The sequence below is a fragment of the Stegodyphus dumicola genome, chromosome 6 (assembly GCF_044657685.1).
Source record: "Stegodyphus dumicola isolate Sdum_Otavi_A_Nest chromosome 6, ASM4465768v1".
Taxonomy (NCBI): domain Eukaryota; kingdom Metazoa; phylum Arthropoda; class Arachnida; order Araneae; family Eresidae; genus Stegodyphus; species Stegodyphus dumicola.
Genome location: NC_140773.1, coordinates 91,964,585 through 91,981,544, shown reverse-complemented (window position 1 = coordinate 91,981,544; position 16,960 = coordinate 91,964,585). Strand labels below are relative to the sequence as shown.

General features: G+C 32.0%; 1 protein-coding gene and 1 long non-coding RNA gene across 3 annotated transcripts in view; one reads left to right on the top strand and one right to left on the bottom strand.

The window, feature by feature from the left end:
- Nucleotides 1-5,872, bottom strand: part of LOC146996801 (uncharacterized) — a 157,671-nt gene extending 151,799 nt beyond the window's left edge. Inside the window, exon 1 of the long non-coding RNA XR_015041678.1 lies at nt 5,033-5,872. This is a non-coding gene — a long non-coding RNA (uncharacterized LOC146996801). The remainder of the gene's footprint in view (nt 1-5,032) is intronic.
- LOC118185611 (protein turtle-like) overlaps nt 1-16,960 on the top strand; it is an 886,541-nt gene that overhangs the window by 702,083 nt on the left and 167,498 nt on the right. The window lies entirely within an intron of this gene.

The window sequence follows — 16,960 nt, the reverse complement described above, 5'->3', positions numbered from 1 at the left end:
ATTTATAATTATACTAACTAAAATATTATATTTAATTGAATTATTTAATTTAAGCAAAACATTAGAGTGATATGTGATTAAACTGCTTTCCAATTTTTCCAGAGTTCACTCCAGGGTGTAGCATCCTGTGGTATCATATTTCTCTTTTTCCTACCTCCAACTTTACAAGAAAACCTTTCGGTTTGACAAATTTTAATTACCCGCATTTCAAAAATGTACCACAATTATAAACATTACCCCGTATTTTCCAGAGTACGACTCTAGGCATAACAGTTTTTCTGTTACCATCCAAACATCGTAAGGTCTTAGGTGACATATTGTTAGTACAGAATGAAATAATACATTTATAATTCGTCTGAGACAGAAAATTGTTTTTCTATCAATATGTTTGCTAGTTACAAGTTCAAATTATACCTCTCTGAATGATCACCTCAAATATGAGGAAGAAATTAACAATTTATTATAAAAATTAATTACAAACCTCGCAATAAATTCTTCAAACTGCTTAAGCAAAACACAAATAGAAACATTGCCTCCTTAAAACTCTCTGACCGGTAAGGCCATATATGTACGGCCTAGAATATTTTTGTGATGTCTGTAAGAACGTATCGTGCATCTTAAAATATGTCCAGTTAATTAAGGCAATATCTGGTACTTTTCCATTTTGCCGGCGAAAGCGATTAAGTCGCCAAAAATTGAATTTCGCTGTTAACCTTACTCTTCATTTTCAAAACAAGTCGCAGCCATTTCTTATTAGATTGATTGTTTCTTTCAATACTGGCATACAATTACATAGAATTTTAACCAGATAGTTCAGCTTTATGCCCTAAGGCCATTCGCAGTAATTAAGTCAATTAGGATGCAATCACACCTCTCACCCGAAGGAGAAAATATAAAAAAGGCAAAGTCAAAGGTTAAATCCATCAATTTTAATGAGAATGCACTAGCGAAATAAAGCACTGCGGTTTCACATAATTTCTGAGTAAGCTATTCGTACGAATTAAAATAATTCCTACATTTAAACTTGTAATCCAAATTAAGATTTAGCTTGAAATTTATGTAGATAATTACTGAGAGAGTTAGATTTTTGTAGTGTAGTTTACGTGAGATGAGATTACATGGGGTCACGTGATATGAAACGGTGAATCAGGATGTAGTACCATGAAAGCATAGTAAATTCTTAAATCAATGTCTTTTTACAAATTTATTGCCTTTTATTTATGGTCTTTTTACAAAATTTTAAACGATATTAAAATATTTATGCCTTCAAAATAAAAATTTTTTAAAGCTAACGTATGTTAACATTTTTTATGTGTATACTGTGTGTTGTCGCCAATAAAGTCTGCTTGGCGAGATTTGGGCCGGCGAAACGGAAAAGTACCCAATATCTAAAAGTTCGTAAATGCAGGTATAAAGAACTGAAATCTTTTTGACACTAAAATTAATAAAATAATTCTTTCTCATGATAGCCTTGAGAAATTTCTCATGAAAACGTCATAAGAAATTTCTCAAGGCGTTTCTCATGAAAAAGAGGTTAATGCTGGAGAAATGTCGGTAACTGCAAAAAATCACTTGTAAACTCACAATTCAACTAAATAATCGCAGTTTCAATGGTAACTAAAACGGCAAAAGCAACAACTACGCTACTTCGATACTTTTGTAGTTTTCTTTCCTAGTACAAAATGAAATATAACACAAAACTGCATTTTTTAACATCTGTTGATGAAACATATTTGGATATAATGTTGGTTTTAAAAAACAAATTTAATTGCTCTCGAAAGAGTATTGTTGAAAATAAATTAAGTACATCTTTCTTTTAACACATTTCAAACTGAAAACCGAAAATCACTTTTTGGTTTCTAATTGCTTCTTTAGTCTTTTTACAAGTAGCAAAAATATCGCTTTTTACAAGCTCTGTTCATACTTAGGGATTCTACTTCCTGTCACAAAAAATGGAAATTCAGCTTCCTTTCTTGAAGCATGTCACTAAAGTACACCCCTATGAGCCCAAAGATCTGCGATTTGACATTCGCTAACGAAATCTATGGCGATTTTAAATCTAGGTAGATGGAACCACCTTTGTAATCATACCTAACTTTTAAACATTAGACCACTACACAATTTTTTAAGCAACATAGACGCCGCCTGAAAAGCCAACACTTTTATTGCATAAAATATTAAGCTATGAAATCAATCTGCATTTACTATTATATATTTAATTCGCAATTCAAGATATTGCTGCATCTTGCATTGCACAGCATCATTGCATGCCATGCTGTTGTCATCATTTTTAATACTAAGCTTTAAGTAAATGAAAACCGGTAAAAGCGCAGAATAGGCTGCATCAACAAAGTTCAGTAGGAGGAACTGCGTGACGTCATTAAATGGGTGGGACATGACGTGACATTGTAGTCTCGCATTTACACTAGGTGTACTTTCTATTTTCTCTTAAAAATAACAATAATAAATTGTTTATTATTGTAAATTAATATCACATTCTTTACTTTTAATTTACATTTATAACATTTAAGCTTAGGCGTTACTGATAATAAGTATAATAAATTGTTTATATTTAAAATTACCATGATACAGTGAGCGAATTCTACCAATTATTAAAACGATAAACAACGTCGCAGTCTCTAATAGTTGTAGAGCTTCAATGTTTTCAAAGATTTTTATTAAATTATTATTATTATTTTATTAATTTTTTTTATTTATACAAATAAACTATTTTTTTTAATTTAAATTCATATTGTGGAACATTTCAATTTTATCATTTTTACAAATTACCTTCTTGCTACGTAACGACATAATTCCTTACATACCAATAATTAGACAAGCTTCATTATTTCTAAAAATTTTAAACTTTACATTAATAAAAAAAAGAATATTTTTTATTGCATATGAACATCAATACACAGCTTTCATATCAGTTTATAAAATTCCTAAATAACGCCATATTCTGTGTAGGCATGCTAGAATTCTACGCATTAATAAATAAAAAAATCTAATCCCTCAGAATGAAAGAAAATAATATAATAAAATAAATACTACAAACTTGGAACACTAAGCAGTGCTTCACATACGCACACACACACATATTATCAATGAACTCATATTATCAAGTGCAATTACGATACCAAACACTACGTATTAAAATATGAGGTAAACGTTACTTCAAGGGTTAAAGTTTACAGTTTTGCTACTGTTGAGTCGATCGTCGGACTGTATAAGTCGGAAAGCGTTATAAACATATCAAAAAACAAAAAATTAAAAATACAATTTAAATGAAAAATAATGTCTTAAATATAATTCACAATTAAAACAACAATATAAATTTAAAATACACAAACGATATGTTAAAAATTGCACATAAACAAATTTACATTACTCCTCGACATCACACACAACCTCGTTTTCCCTTTTACACAACAATCAGTATTCGCTCGAAAAACATCAAAGAATTCCACAAACTCGGTGTCCATGTGCTCATTTATCTATTTTCACTTAATGAAAAATCAGAGAATTGCTCAAACTCGGCATTGCGCACCACATTGGCTTCGCCCATGTGCACATCGATCAATTTTCATTTAAAAAAACATCCCAGAATTGCACAAGCTCGGCATTGCGCACCACATTGGCTTTGCCCATTTGCACATCGATCTATTTTCACTTAAAAAAAATCCAGAATTGCACAAACTCAACATTGCGCAACACATTGGCTTTGCCCATTTGCACATCGACCTATTTTCACTTTAAAAACATCCCAAAATTGCACAAACTCGGCAATTAGCACCACACTGGCTTTGCCCATGTGCACATCGATCTATTCTCACTTAAAAAAATCCCAGAGTTGCACAAACTCGGCATTGCGCACCACATTGGCTTTGCCCATGTGCACATCGACCTATTTTCGCTTAAAAAAACATCCCAGAATTGCACAAACTCCGCGTTGCGCACCACATTCGGTTTGCCCATGTGCACATCGATCTATTTTCACTTAAAAAAACATCCCAGAATTGCACAAAATCGGCAATTAGCACCACACTGGTTTTGCCCATGTGCACATCGATCTATTCTCACTTAAAAAAATCCCAGAGTTGCACAAACTCGGCATTGCGCACCACATTGGCTTTGCCCATGTGCACATCGACCTATTTTCGCTTAAAAAAACATCCCAGAATTGCACAAACTCCGCGTTGCGCACCACATTCGGTTTGCCCATGTGCACATCGATCTATTTTCACTTAAAAAAACATCCCAGAATTGCACAAAATCGGCATCGCGCACAAACTCGGCATTGCGCACGGCATTGGCTTTGCCCATGTGCACATCCACCTATTTTCACTTAAAAAAACATCCCAGAATTGCACAAACTCGGCATTGCGCACCACATTCGTTTGCCCATGTGCACATCGATCTATTTTCACTTAAGAAACATCCCAGAATTGCACAAACTCGGCATTGCGCACCACATTGGCTTTGCCCATGTGCACATCGACCTATTTTCACTTAAAAAACATCCCAGAATTGCACAAACTCGGCATTGCGCACCACATTGGCTTTGCCCATGTGCACATCGATCTATTTTTACTTAAAAAAATCCCAGAATTGCACAAACTCGGCATTGCGCACCACGTTGGCTTTGCCCATGTGCACATCGATCTATTTTCACTTAAAATAACATCCCAGATTTGCACAAACTCGGCATCGCGCACAACCTCGGCATTGTGCACCACATTGGCTTTGCCCATGTGAACATCGATCTATTTTACTTAAAAAAGTCAGACATTAAATAAATTCTCCATTGCTCATATACTCAGAAATTTGCTTTCACTTAAAGAAATCAGAGAATTGCAGAAACTCGCGCGGAACCAACTCCATTGATTCGAGCTGTAAAAAATGGGTCCAGAAAAATGATACAAGACAAAAATAAAGCTGCCAGAATAAAGCAACTACCAAACATCCAAACTGCCATATTAGAAAAGCACCCAATATTTTACTTAAGTCAATAATAATAAATGAAACTTACCTTCAGTCCTCTCCTTTTGCAGAATATGTGGCTGTGATCTCACTGAGAAATGTACGCATCAGTTGGCTGGCGTCGGATTTCTTGTGTTTCCTTCTGCAAATATATTCCGCAAGATAGGAATCAAACTGTCCTTTTGCCTTACTAGAGCCACGGAAATTTCTTTTGATTGCCGCCCAAGTTCCTTCAATACTATTGGTATGTGCACCTGTTTCTGGATCTTTAAAACTCAAGCTATGATTGACTTTCAAGTGCGCATACCCTTCGAACTCGAGACAGTCGTACGCTTTCCAACAATCGGATATAATAATCGATCCTGGTAGAACATTTTCTTTAATGATTTCTAGCAATGTTTCGGCACCTCTGTTTTCAACAACTCTATAGACGCATTTATCTGTTCCTCTCTCAACCAAATCAAAAACCCATTTTCCTTCGACTCTTTTCCCTCTATGATACTTTTGCTTGCCAAACTTGCTTTCGTCGGTTTCGACAATGACACCTTCCCCACCCAACTTAACATTCTCCTTCAAACATAACTCCATGCATACTTCTCTACAAAAAACTTTTCCAATCTGTCACCGTATTTTTAGCAATACGTAATTCCGTTCGTATAAAATCATTCCCGCACTTGCCCAACCACATATAGGTAACTCGCAAAACATCACACATGCTCCATTTACTCTTTGCAAACCAGTAGTTCTTTCGAACTGACCTTGAAATTCGATGCCTACATTCGCCTCCAGTAACTCTTCACATCCACTCAAAACCGTCTATCCGTTTTTTTCGCTCTACTAGTTTCATATTTGTTCCACAAATCCGGCACTTATACGATATTGCAATCAAACCTTTCTCCATACACCACTCAATAACGCATTTTTTATCTCTTCGCTCCAACTGATAAAAGAAATCAAACCTTTCTCCATACACCACTCAATAACGCATTTTTTATCTCTTCGCTCCAACTGATAAAAGAAATCCAGATTCAGATACTCATCCATTCTGCAGTAAGCACTGAATTAGATTCACTCATGAATAATCAAAACATTCTTTAAGCAAAAGGACTCTTTTCTGTATTTTCAGAAGTTACGGTTATAATTTTTAATTCATGCATTCAATATTTTCAATCGTTTGCTAATGATCGTTTTCAATCGTTTGGTATCTTAATAATACATTTGTAAGAGATAATTCGTTGCGTTAAATGCTAACAATACCACACAACACACAAAAGTAGATTTATAATTTAAAAAATCTCGCACAGAACATTATAAACCTACCATTTCAACTCAGTTAACATATAATTTTAAGTTTTCTTTAAATACGAAGCTATAGCATACTTATAACTTGTTTTTAAGAGGAGGCGTAACCAATATTACGTCATAAAAAGGCGTGTCCAAGCATAAGAGAAGTAAACACAGCATCGACTGATGCAGCTTATTCTGCGATTTAGCCATGAAAACCTTAACAATGAAGGACCGTAATTTCATATAAATAATTACTATTTTATACTTTCCTCATGAATAGAAATCAAAAGTATTGCTGCTCAAATAATGAAATTGAAATTAAAAAAGATGGTAAAAATTTGGGTACTTGCGTACTATGACGAATACTTTGGCAACATTTGCCGATAAAATTTTTCATTGGCGTTTTTTGGTTTATGTTTATAAATTATTTTAAAAATAAAAGCCTTAATTATAAAGGAACAAAAACTTAAAAACCAAAAATCCCAAATATATATACATACATATTATAAATAAACATGCATATATATATATATATATATATATATATATGCATATTATAAATAAACATGCATATATATATATATATATATATATATATACATATTATAAATAAACATGCATATATATATATATATATATATATATATGCATATATATATATATATATATATATACCTATTATAAATAAACGTATATATATAAACTATGTACTAAATACGAATTAAGAAAATTAAAATTAACTTACTTAAACCTGGTTAAAAGAAAACGTTGATGTTAATAGTGAGGAAAGTGACGGGAAATAGCTTTCAAAATAGCATCGAAAGGCGTTTCCTGTTTTTCCGCCAAATAAATTCAGCTAAATAGGTATCCGAATGATGTCGGCTTGTCCCAAGTTCTGTAGCAATCTTGCTTTTAAGCAAGAAGAAAGGAGATACGAACTTTGGCGAACGCCGTTTCCTCCAGTCCGTCGAGGTTGTCCCAAGTTGTTGCTTGTTCCTCCATTTTACGGAACTGCACATCCTTTCAGCGTGTTGAGTATAAGTCTGCGTAGAAGAGTCAACAAAATTGTATCGATGATTCACCTTAAAATGTTCAAACTGGCAGTAATGAGCTCCTCTGTTTGATGTCCAAGCCATAGTAACCTATGTTAGAGTTAACCTGTATAACCTTACAAGGGTCACTAGTTTGGGCGAGATATCTAGGTAGTCGTCATAGTATGTAAGTGCTAAAATTTGCATAGCTCCGAAATATTTCTACGTTTAAATATTTAGCTGAATTGACTTCATTTAATTTACATCAGCCGGTAGTAATATTGAAACATTTTCCCTCATTTATTATCGAAAATGCATGCTTAGGTTTTGTGTAAAAAGATTATGTCTGTATATTCGATTCAGATTGCTCATCTAATTAAGATGTAATCACAGATAACATATACAGCACATATGTAAGCACAGATACATATAAAAGGATAGCTCTTTTATGTATATAACAGAATTGATAAGTGTCAAGCGCGTTACCAGAAACTAAATGAGTTTACAAAAGCACGGTTACGAAACTAAAGGCAATTCAGTTACAAGTGGCGTCAATATTTTCGATGTATGAGTGCGTGCGAAAGATAGCATTTCGAAAAGTGTTTAAATTACTGAAGTATAATAATATAATAAAGAATGTCTTTCACGAACGGACTTTGATGATATTCTCGCATACGACACTATACAAACTTACTTCCAACCATTTTGGCGTAAGGATGGTTTGGTTCTCTTAATTATAGCAAAACATTCGAGGGCTACCTTCCTAAGGGAAGAGAGGCCTTAGTGGAGTACTTTCTAAGGAAAATTGGCTTGTATACACGTTACATATTGGGAAAACCAGAAAACCAGCATGCAGCTAGCCCGTCTGCCGAGATTCTACCGGATCGAACTACCAGTGTTCAGCAACTTTACCACTTGAGCGCTGGTGGGCCTCTTGGCATAAGGAATGGAAACGTAATGAAACTGCTAACGTTAACATATGAAAATGTGATTTTGCAACTTTGAATACTTCGATCAACAAAGCAGTAAATGTTACCGATAATTCAAATCCAAATGACATATTTATTATAATATATTCCAGTTCACAAATACAAAAAGCAGTTCTCTTAGCATATTGTTAGCTTGATACCAAACTTACAACCATTACCTAATAACAAAAAGATTTCATTTTTCATTTTCGAAGAAAATAATTACATAAAATGAATTTATGTCCTACGACTAAATATCTCTAAAACAAATTTATATCTTTATACTTTCATTCCGCTTTGCATAATGCATGTATTTCGAAACATAAATTTTAAATGATTGACATAAAATGAATTTCTCTTCGTAATATGATAATGGAGAAAGAGGAACAGTAGTTTAAATTGCCATCCATAATTTTTGAATTAAAATATTCCTTTGCTCTGCAGCGGATGATCTGTAGGAAGTTTCGAGAAATGAAGGCATAATTTTAAACTTATTACTCGAACATAAAGTATGGTTATTTCATGTGTTATCCATCTAACAGTAGTTTTCTTGAGGAGAATATATTAAATGAAATGAGCTCATAAACGTATATTTTTATTCTTTAGAACTCTTAGGCATACAGCAGTAACTCACTAAAGCTAATTACTATGCATTTGCTTGATTGCGATGCAGAAATTTGCAATAATTCTTGAGAGATTAAATTGCAGAAACTATTCAATTAAAATAAACTGCAGATCATCAAATAGTGAAATAATAAAAAATAATCACGGTTTAAAATACCGTGTTGTTTTGGAAGCTTTCAAAAGTATCTTTCCTTTCCCGAAAACTATTAACTGCACATTGCATTTAATTTAGTCTTGTTTAAAGAACATTTAAATATTATCTGTGCATTGTTTATGATGTGGCCGTGTGTATCTAATACTCTTTTTTTTACGACCAAATCCCATATAACTTGCGTAGAAGAAAGAAATGGTTGTATAGTATCTATATTGATATTAATCAGGATATTCACATCGGAAGGTATAACAATGTGGCCAGTTAATACCTTTCCCAAAATTTAATTTCTCTCGATGTGAAAAATGAATAAAGATCCGTTCATTTTAAATCATAAGCAGGACAAGTCTGCACCATGAATTTCACCTGAAAACTATTAACATCTTTCAAGTTTTAGCAAATATAATCAACTAAAAGTAAAGGAAGACGCAAATTCGCCAATTACTGTAAATTAGACTTTTCTTTTAGAGCGCATATTTTTTCAAAGAAATTAATCTTTCATAATAAAAAATAAATTGCGTTGCTATGTATACATGAAGCTGAAATAATGAAAAAATAAAAATGATCGGGCTTTCACTAGTAATGTAGCGTCATAGCTATTTAAAATTAAGGAAATCTAAAGAAAGCAAACATAAATAATAATGGATTTGGATTCACATGGAATGTGGTTCAATCAGCTATCAGTCAGATGGAAATTAGACCATTTTTCTGTTGTTTGTTTCCCCAAAATTATTTGTATTAATCTGAAGATAATATCTTAAACACTGATACTGAAAAATAATTTAGTTAATACTTTCCGTTACCTGAATGTCACTGCGCGAGCATTGTGAAATCAAAATTAAAGGAGCGGGATTCTGAAATGCTTGAATTCTACTTCTTTTCTAACAGTCTTTTTTAATTTGAGACAATGCAGATCTAAAATGTAGCTTTCGGTTTTGAAGCTCCGTGCTATCTGCATTATAAATAAAGGTTAGAATCTCTTTTTACTGCCGGAACATTTTTTTATATCCCATCTTTCTAATTTCCCGTAGAAAATCTTAGATTGCACACACACTTACTTGTTCTCGTACAGCATTGAACTTCGGCAGTTGATGATGTACTCTATTATCAATCAATCTTTATGTTACTGGTATTAAAAAGCAATGATTGACGTTTTTTATATAATCATGTATTTCCCAGTACTTGCACTTTATATGTAACGATCTGATATCGTTACACATATTGCCGAGAGGTGGCGTTCCAGTCTTTCAGCAATATATGACTAGATAGTATTAATCATTATGAATATTAGTATATTAATATAGTCATACAATTAATATATGACTAGATAGTTAGAGAAAGTACTGACCAGACTCTATACCGATAAAGTTCAGGGCAGCACGAGCAACATGCAGTCGTACATTATCTTGTTGAAAGATGGCTTCACGCAGGCCTCGAAGATAAGGCTCAGTCGAGAGCCCTAATACTTCAGCAATCTAACTATGGCTGTCTAGTTACCAGCTATATGTATAAGGCGTGACTGGAATGTATACACAAAGACATCCCATACCAGCACACTATGTGCTGGGCCCATGTGACGATGACAAATGCTAGCTAGCAACTTTCGTTCTCCTTGGTGTCTCCACACATGTATATGTCCATCTTGATGCGTTACGCAGAAACACGATTCGTCTAAAAAAACGACCAATTACAGTACCTCCTACATACAAAGCCACGGCACGGCTGACACTACGTCAAAGTCGTCCTTATCTACAGACAGCATGGTTGCCACATGAAGCCACTTATCGCTGTTATTCCCTTAAGACGAGAGAAAATGAAACGTAGTCCCCCCTTGCAGAAGGCTTATATCATTCGGTTTTAAATAAATAAATATGTATATCCGATTTACCCTTCATCGACTGCATTTCCTAATTTCAAATACGTATCTTAACTTTCCTTAAATAATTTTACACTTAAAATAATAGAACAGAAATTGATTTAACATACTTCAGATGGTGGTAATAAAATACATGTTTAAGATCTGGCTGTTGTTGGTTTCTTTTTTGAATATATATTTTAGTAAATATCCTCTTCCTTAATAAAAAAGCAACAATAATGCATAATGACAAGTTAACAGTTGATTAAAACTAAAGATCCCTAATCTTAAATTTATTAATCATATTTTATTTTTTCAATATCAGTTTTTAACAACATTTGCTATTTACACATATTTGTTTAGTAATTTTCCGGTTTTGATCTTGTTCATTTCACTGTAGGATTGAATTTCGTAACATATAATAAACCTGGAGTATGATTTGAATACTATTTTTGAGCAATATGAAAAATACTATTTTTGAGCCTATATCGGTATTTATTCAGTGTTAATTTTCAATATAGGCGCAAAAAATCCCATAAATTTAAGCTTTTTCAATTAGATTCCTATTTTTGAAGAATATGTAATTGTATCTTTCTCAATAACAAAAAAGGAAAATTGCAAAAATTCAACAAACTTTACACTTGTTTGGCATTCAAAATTCTCAAGTTTCATTCTTATCATTTAATTCTTAAGGGAATAACAGCGATGAGTGACTTCATGTGGCAACCATGCTGTCTGTAGATAAGGACGACTTTAGTGACGTAGTGTCAGCCGTGCCATGGCTTTGTATGTAGGAGGTACTGTCTGTGCTGATACTTGTCCTGTACACAAACCAGTTTTCTGACTCAGAGGTTGACGTGTGACTCTATAGAGTCGACATGGCTATACAATCCCGCAAGGCCGAAAAACATGGCCGTCGTCTCGAGTGATAGTGGCTCAGGCAGTACCTCCTACATACATGTATGTAAGAGGTACTGCTCAAGGTCGCTGAGATTCTGCATGATTTTCAGAATGGCTCTCCTGAGCCTATCAATTTAATCTGTGCTTTACAGTCATGGTATCCCGACCAATATGAGCAGTAGTACCATGGAACGATAAACTGCAGTTCCGGATAGGCCACGATGCAGCTGAGTATGTATATCAGTAGGAGCTGTAACAAGTTTCTGCTTCTTATATAATGTCTAATACGCCTTTTATACAAACTAAAAACGTTTAAATGCGATTTCCAAATGAGACATCAGCTGTGCAGTCGTCCCATTTATACACAATGTTGATGGATATACTTATTACTACATTGTGGGCATGCGTAGGATAACTAATCATTTGCAAATACCAGCATTTAGCACCTTTCATGAAGATTTGATGTATTTTGATCCTTGATATGTAACAATTTTAATAGTCTGTTGCCTACCTGTGTTTAGTTGTTTTAGTCATTTTTACCAGTAAATATACACATAAAACTATGGTTAAGGTATTATTAATCATTAAGAACCTTTTTAAACTGCTAGTTAAATTTAAAACTTCTCCAACTTAACATCCTTTGCATTATCTTTCGATTATTAGTCTGTTTCAGAAGAATGTACCTCATTTTTGTGAAGTGTTAACTCATAAAAATATATGCTATTGACAAAATCCCAAGTATATGATAACTTATGTTTTATAACAAATATGTCTGTAAATAAAATGTTAATCTTTATCACTATACAACAAAATATGCTAAACAATTTTCTATAGAAAAACATGTGGCGCTTCGCAAAACAAAGTACGCTACAGTATTAATCGTAAATATGCTCAAATATATATAAATCAAATAGATTTAATTTGATTTGATTTATGTGGAGATGTCAGTATAAAGACAAAACCCATTTCAACACGTTTTACCCGGCATTGTTGCTTAAAGTGTCCGTTTAAAGTAAATATATTCTTATCTTTTATAGGTATCCGCCAAAAACATCGTAGACGAAAACGTCATGGTATAAAACATCGTGGGAGAAAAGAAAGCAAAGAGAAAAAATCGCAGTTCTAAAAACATCGTGAGTAGCATGATAATGGGGGTTCTGCGACAGGAGGGTCAGAGGGTCAGGGGGCGTGGTCAATGACGTCACACAGAGGGCGGGGCCAAAGGGAACGTCATCACACTAGGAGGCGTGGTCACGAGTGGAGTTGAGTTGTTGGTAGATTGCTGGTTGAGTTGTAGACCTCCTGCTTTTCATTTAAAGTTAGTTTTTTTTTAAATTGGCAACGGGAAATATTTTCTGCATCTTAATTTTGATGAAATGTCGATGCTGCCCTCTCTTGACGAAAAAGTGAATTATATGTTTTAGAAATATATTTTTTAAGTCTGGTGTTAAAATTATTCATTGCGCGACTCTGAAAACAATGTAAAAGAAACAAATAAAAAAAAAAGACTTTCCTTTAATGAAACTACAAGATATTTTTTTTTTATTACTCAATTTTATTCTGATACTTTTATTCTTTCTAGTGTTCCATGAAACTTAACTTATTTCTCAGGTTTTCTGTTCATAATAACATATTTATTTACTGTCATATTTTTTAATACTTAACGTTTCTAATTTGTAATATTTTATTTAATTTCCACATACTAGTTTTTTTTCATAGCTTTCATACCATTTCAGCATACCCTGATTTTTAACTTATATATTATATTTCACAAACGTTCCCGCACATGCTGTTTATTTGTTACACTACTTAATTTTAGATGTAATTTCACACTTTTTTTAACGTTATAATGTTCAATATATTCTGAATTTTAACTTCATTTACTTTTTTTAAACCATTCTAGTATTCTATACACACTTTAACTTAGTGGTTTGAAATTCTATTAAAAAAGAAACGTTTATTTTTCGTGATCTTAGTTCTTTTACTAAATTTTCTACAGAATTTCTAATTTCTTTTACATGTTTAACAATATCTTCCTTACATTACCGAATATTTTTTTTTAAAAACTTAAGTCTATAACTGCTAATTGCTTTTCTTACGTTCATGATTTCCCTTCTGTGTTTATATTTCTTAATTCTTATTTAACTTATTTATTATAATGTTTTTAGTTCCGTCTCATCACTCGTAATTCCAACATTTTATCCCTTTTTATTCATTTTAACGATATGGATTGTTTTCATTTACTCCATATTCAAATATTTCCTTACAATTTTTAAAATACTTGTTTTATTCTCCGATCATAATAGATCATCTACAGGTTTTACTCAGAAATTTCCATTCACAACTTTACAGTTTAATACCATTTATATCTAAATGTATTTCTTTCTCATATAGCTTTACGATCTTCAAAGTTTCTAACATCATGTTTAGTTTTAAATCCCTATTACCTTTATGTGTGTTGATAATTTTCATTTCTACTTTTACAACCACATTCAGTGTTTCATCCACACATACCAAAATATTTCTTACATCTTCTGGTATTTAGTCTATGGCATATTTCAGTACTTCAAATGAATTTACACTGGTCACATTATTATTTTTTCATGTTTTAGAGACACTGATTATACTAATTTTACTATTTTTCATACACTAATTGCATCTATGTCAGCACTCATGATAAAGTAGCAATTGTTTTGCATCACATGCATAAAGAAATTTTTAAAACCAACTTTTTCAATATCGTAGTCAAATTACTGTTTTCCAGATGGGAATTACCAGTAGTCTTTGGTTTTACTCTGTTACATCTTTTTAAATTTTAACATCTAACTTTTAATTCTAATATACATCTTTCGAACAGTTTTTTCTTTTAATGATAGCCTTACCTTATTTTTTCAAATTAATTCTTTAATTCACCTTCTTTACTATCTTTTAATACCTTCATAATTCACTATGCAAACGCAATGTCTTTCACTGACATTCTGTCTGTTAATACCACAAGTTTCCTTAATTGACAAAAAGTGAATTATTTCTCATTTCAAAATAGAACTACTATATTTTTGCACAAACATTACCTTCATCCATTCAAGACGCCCCTTAACCTGTAACTGATGTAGCGATAGGAAAGGAGACTCTTATCATATGCTCTTTCGACTTTTGAGGTTTTTAGAACTTCTTTGGCAAGTATATCAGTACCATCAGAAAATATACTTGACATTTTTACTCAGTTTAAAGGCAACATACTGTTATAAGAATGGTTTTAGTTAAATTTATAACACAAATAAACACATTTTGTGCTAAATAGGCATAAACATTTAGATTCAGAATATTTCTTTTTAATCCGATGTAAGACTTGAATTTCATTCATGATACGGATTGTCTCTTGATTTTTTTTTTGTTTACCTTACACTAATAGAAAATTTTTATTTTACAAGTTCAGCTTTTAACGAAATAGAAATAAAAACTACGATACACCTGGTGTTTTTAAGAAAAGGAACTTTGATATATTTCTGGAAATGTAAATGCTTTTTAGAGTTTTTTTCTTTCAATAATGTTGATTTTCATTACTTTACTAATTTCAATAATTCTCTTATTAGCTAATATGAATGAAAGAAGATTGTCAAAAATGTGACACAGTATAATTCTTACGAACATACGTACCTTTACCAGCATACAGATATTACCGATTGAAATGAAGAAAGATACAGATATTTTACTCCAATCTACATTAAATTAAAAAAAAATATTTAAACTTTCATACATTCCAAAGAATAAACGAAAACTCAATAGATATTGTCATGTTTGTATATATGAGATAAAGGTTTTATGAATGGTATTTAAAGTAATGCTTAGAAATTCATAAAAGCGAACATTCACTATGTTAATACACATATCATCAGTTATTTACATAATTCAATGTAATATTAATCATTACATGTACTATATGCATATATATTTAAAGTTTAATTGTCTTACAATTGAATAATTAACTATTGAGAGAAAGAGGTTCATATCTTACACTATTTAATTCACATGGAACAAATTTTTCCATCAACCACATTGAACCGCGTTTATTAAATTCGCCAAAGCTCTTTTATTTCTGCATTTTCACACTCACGACACATTTTAAATGTAACTATTAATTACCATTTCAAACACCGATATCATAACTCAGTGTAAAACTACATCATAACTCATTTTTTCCCTACTAACTACAATTTTATATATTCAAGAAGTACATCTAAGACATGATCATTTTCTATGTTCTAGCAAATCGATTCAATTGCGAACATACTATTAAGACTTGTGATTTTAGAAGACTTGCATGTATTAACGATGTCAACGTTTCTTCGTTTTTATAAGATTCACATCAAATCATGTCGCATTCGAATGTGGTGTAAGAGATCACTTTTTCTTTTAAACACTTGTAAACAATGGATGCAATTTATAAGAAGAGAAGTATCATGCTGTTTCAAAACATCATCATCAGCATATTTCTGTTTCTTTTGACACCGGCAACATTTAAAAAAAAAAGTTTCCTGAGATATTCTTCAAATTCTGTTTTACTTGAAAAAATGTCCGAACATTCAATAAAGATTCATATTGTTTTAAATTCTTATGCTCACTAAATATTTTTTATCATGATTTACTCTTAAAAGTAACTTTATTAGTTTTCATATCCTTTTTACATGAAAAGAACTTGTGATTATTCACTACAAAATTCTAAGACGAGAAGCTTCGCGACTTTTCAAACTATAAACTTAAATTTCTTAGGACATACACTACATCTGATGTTTCTTTCATGAGATTTCAAATATCTCTCCAGATTACTGGTATTCAAGAAACCTCGCAAATATATCACATAAGTTCAGCGAATAATCGCTTCATAAACTCTTAAATTTTCAACACGAGTGAATCACTTGAAGCATATACTGCACTGTAAACATACAATACTTAAAAAAATTGTTATAAAAAATAAAAATACATTCATTTCACCAAGAAGCTTTTCTATTTAAATACATTTATTTATTTCCAAAGAACAAGTTTCTGTATTATACATAAAATACACTTAGAATTTTTTTCATTAGTTAATATCAAATTAACAACAATATCCATTTACTGACATTTGATATACATGTTTGCTTTAAAATTAAAACTAAAATTT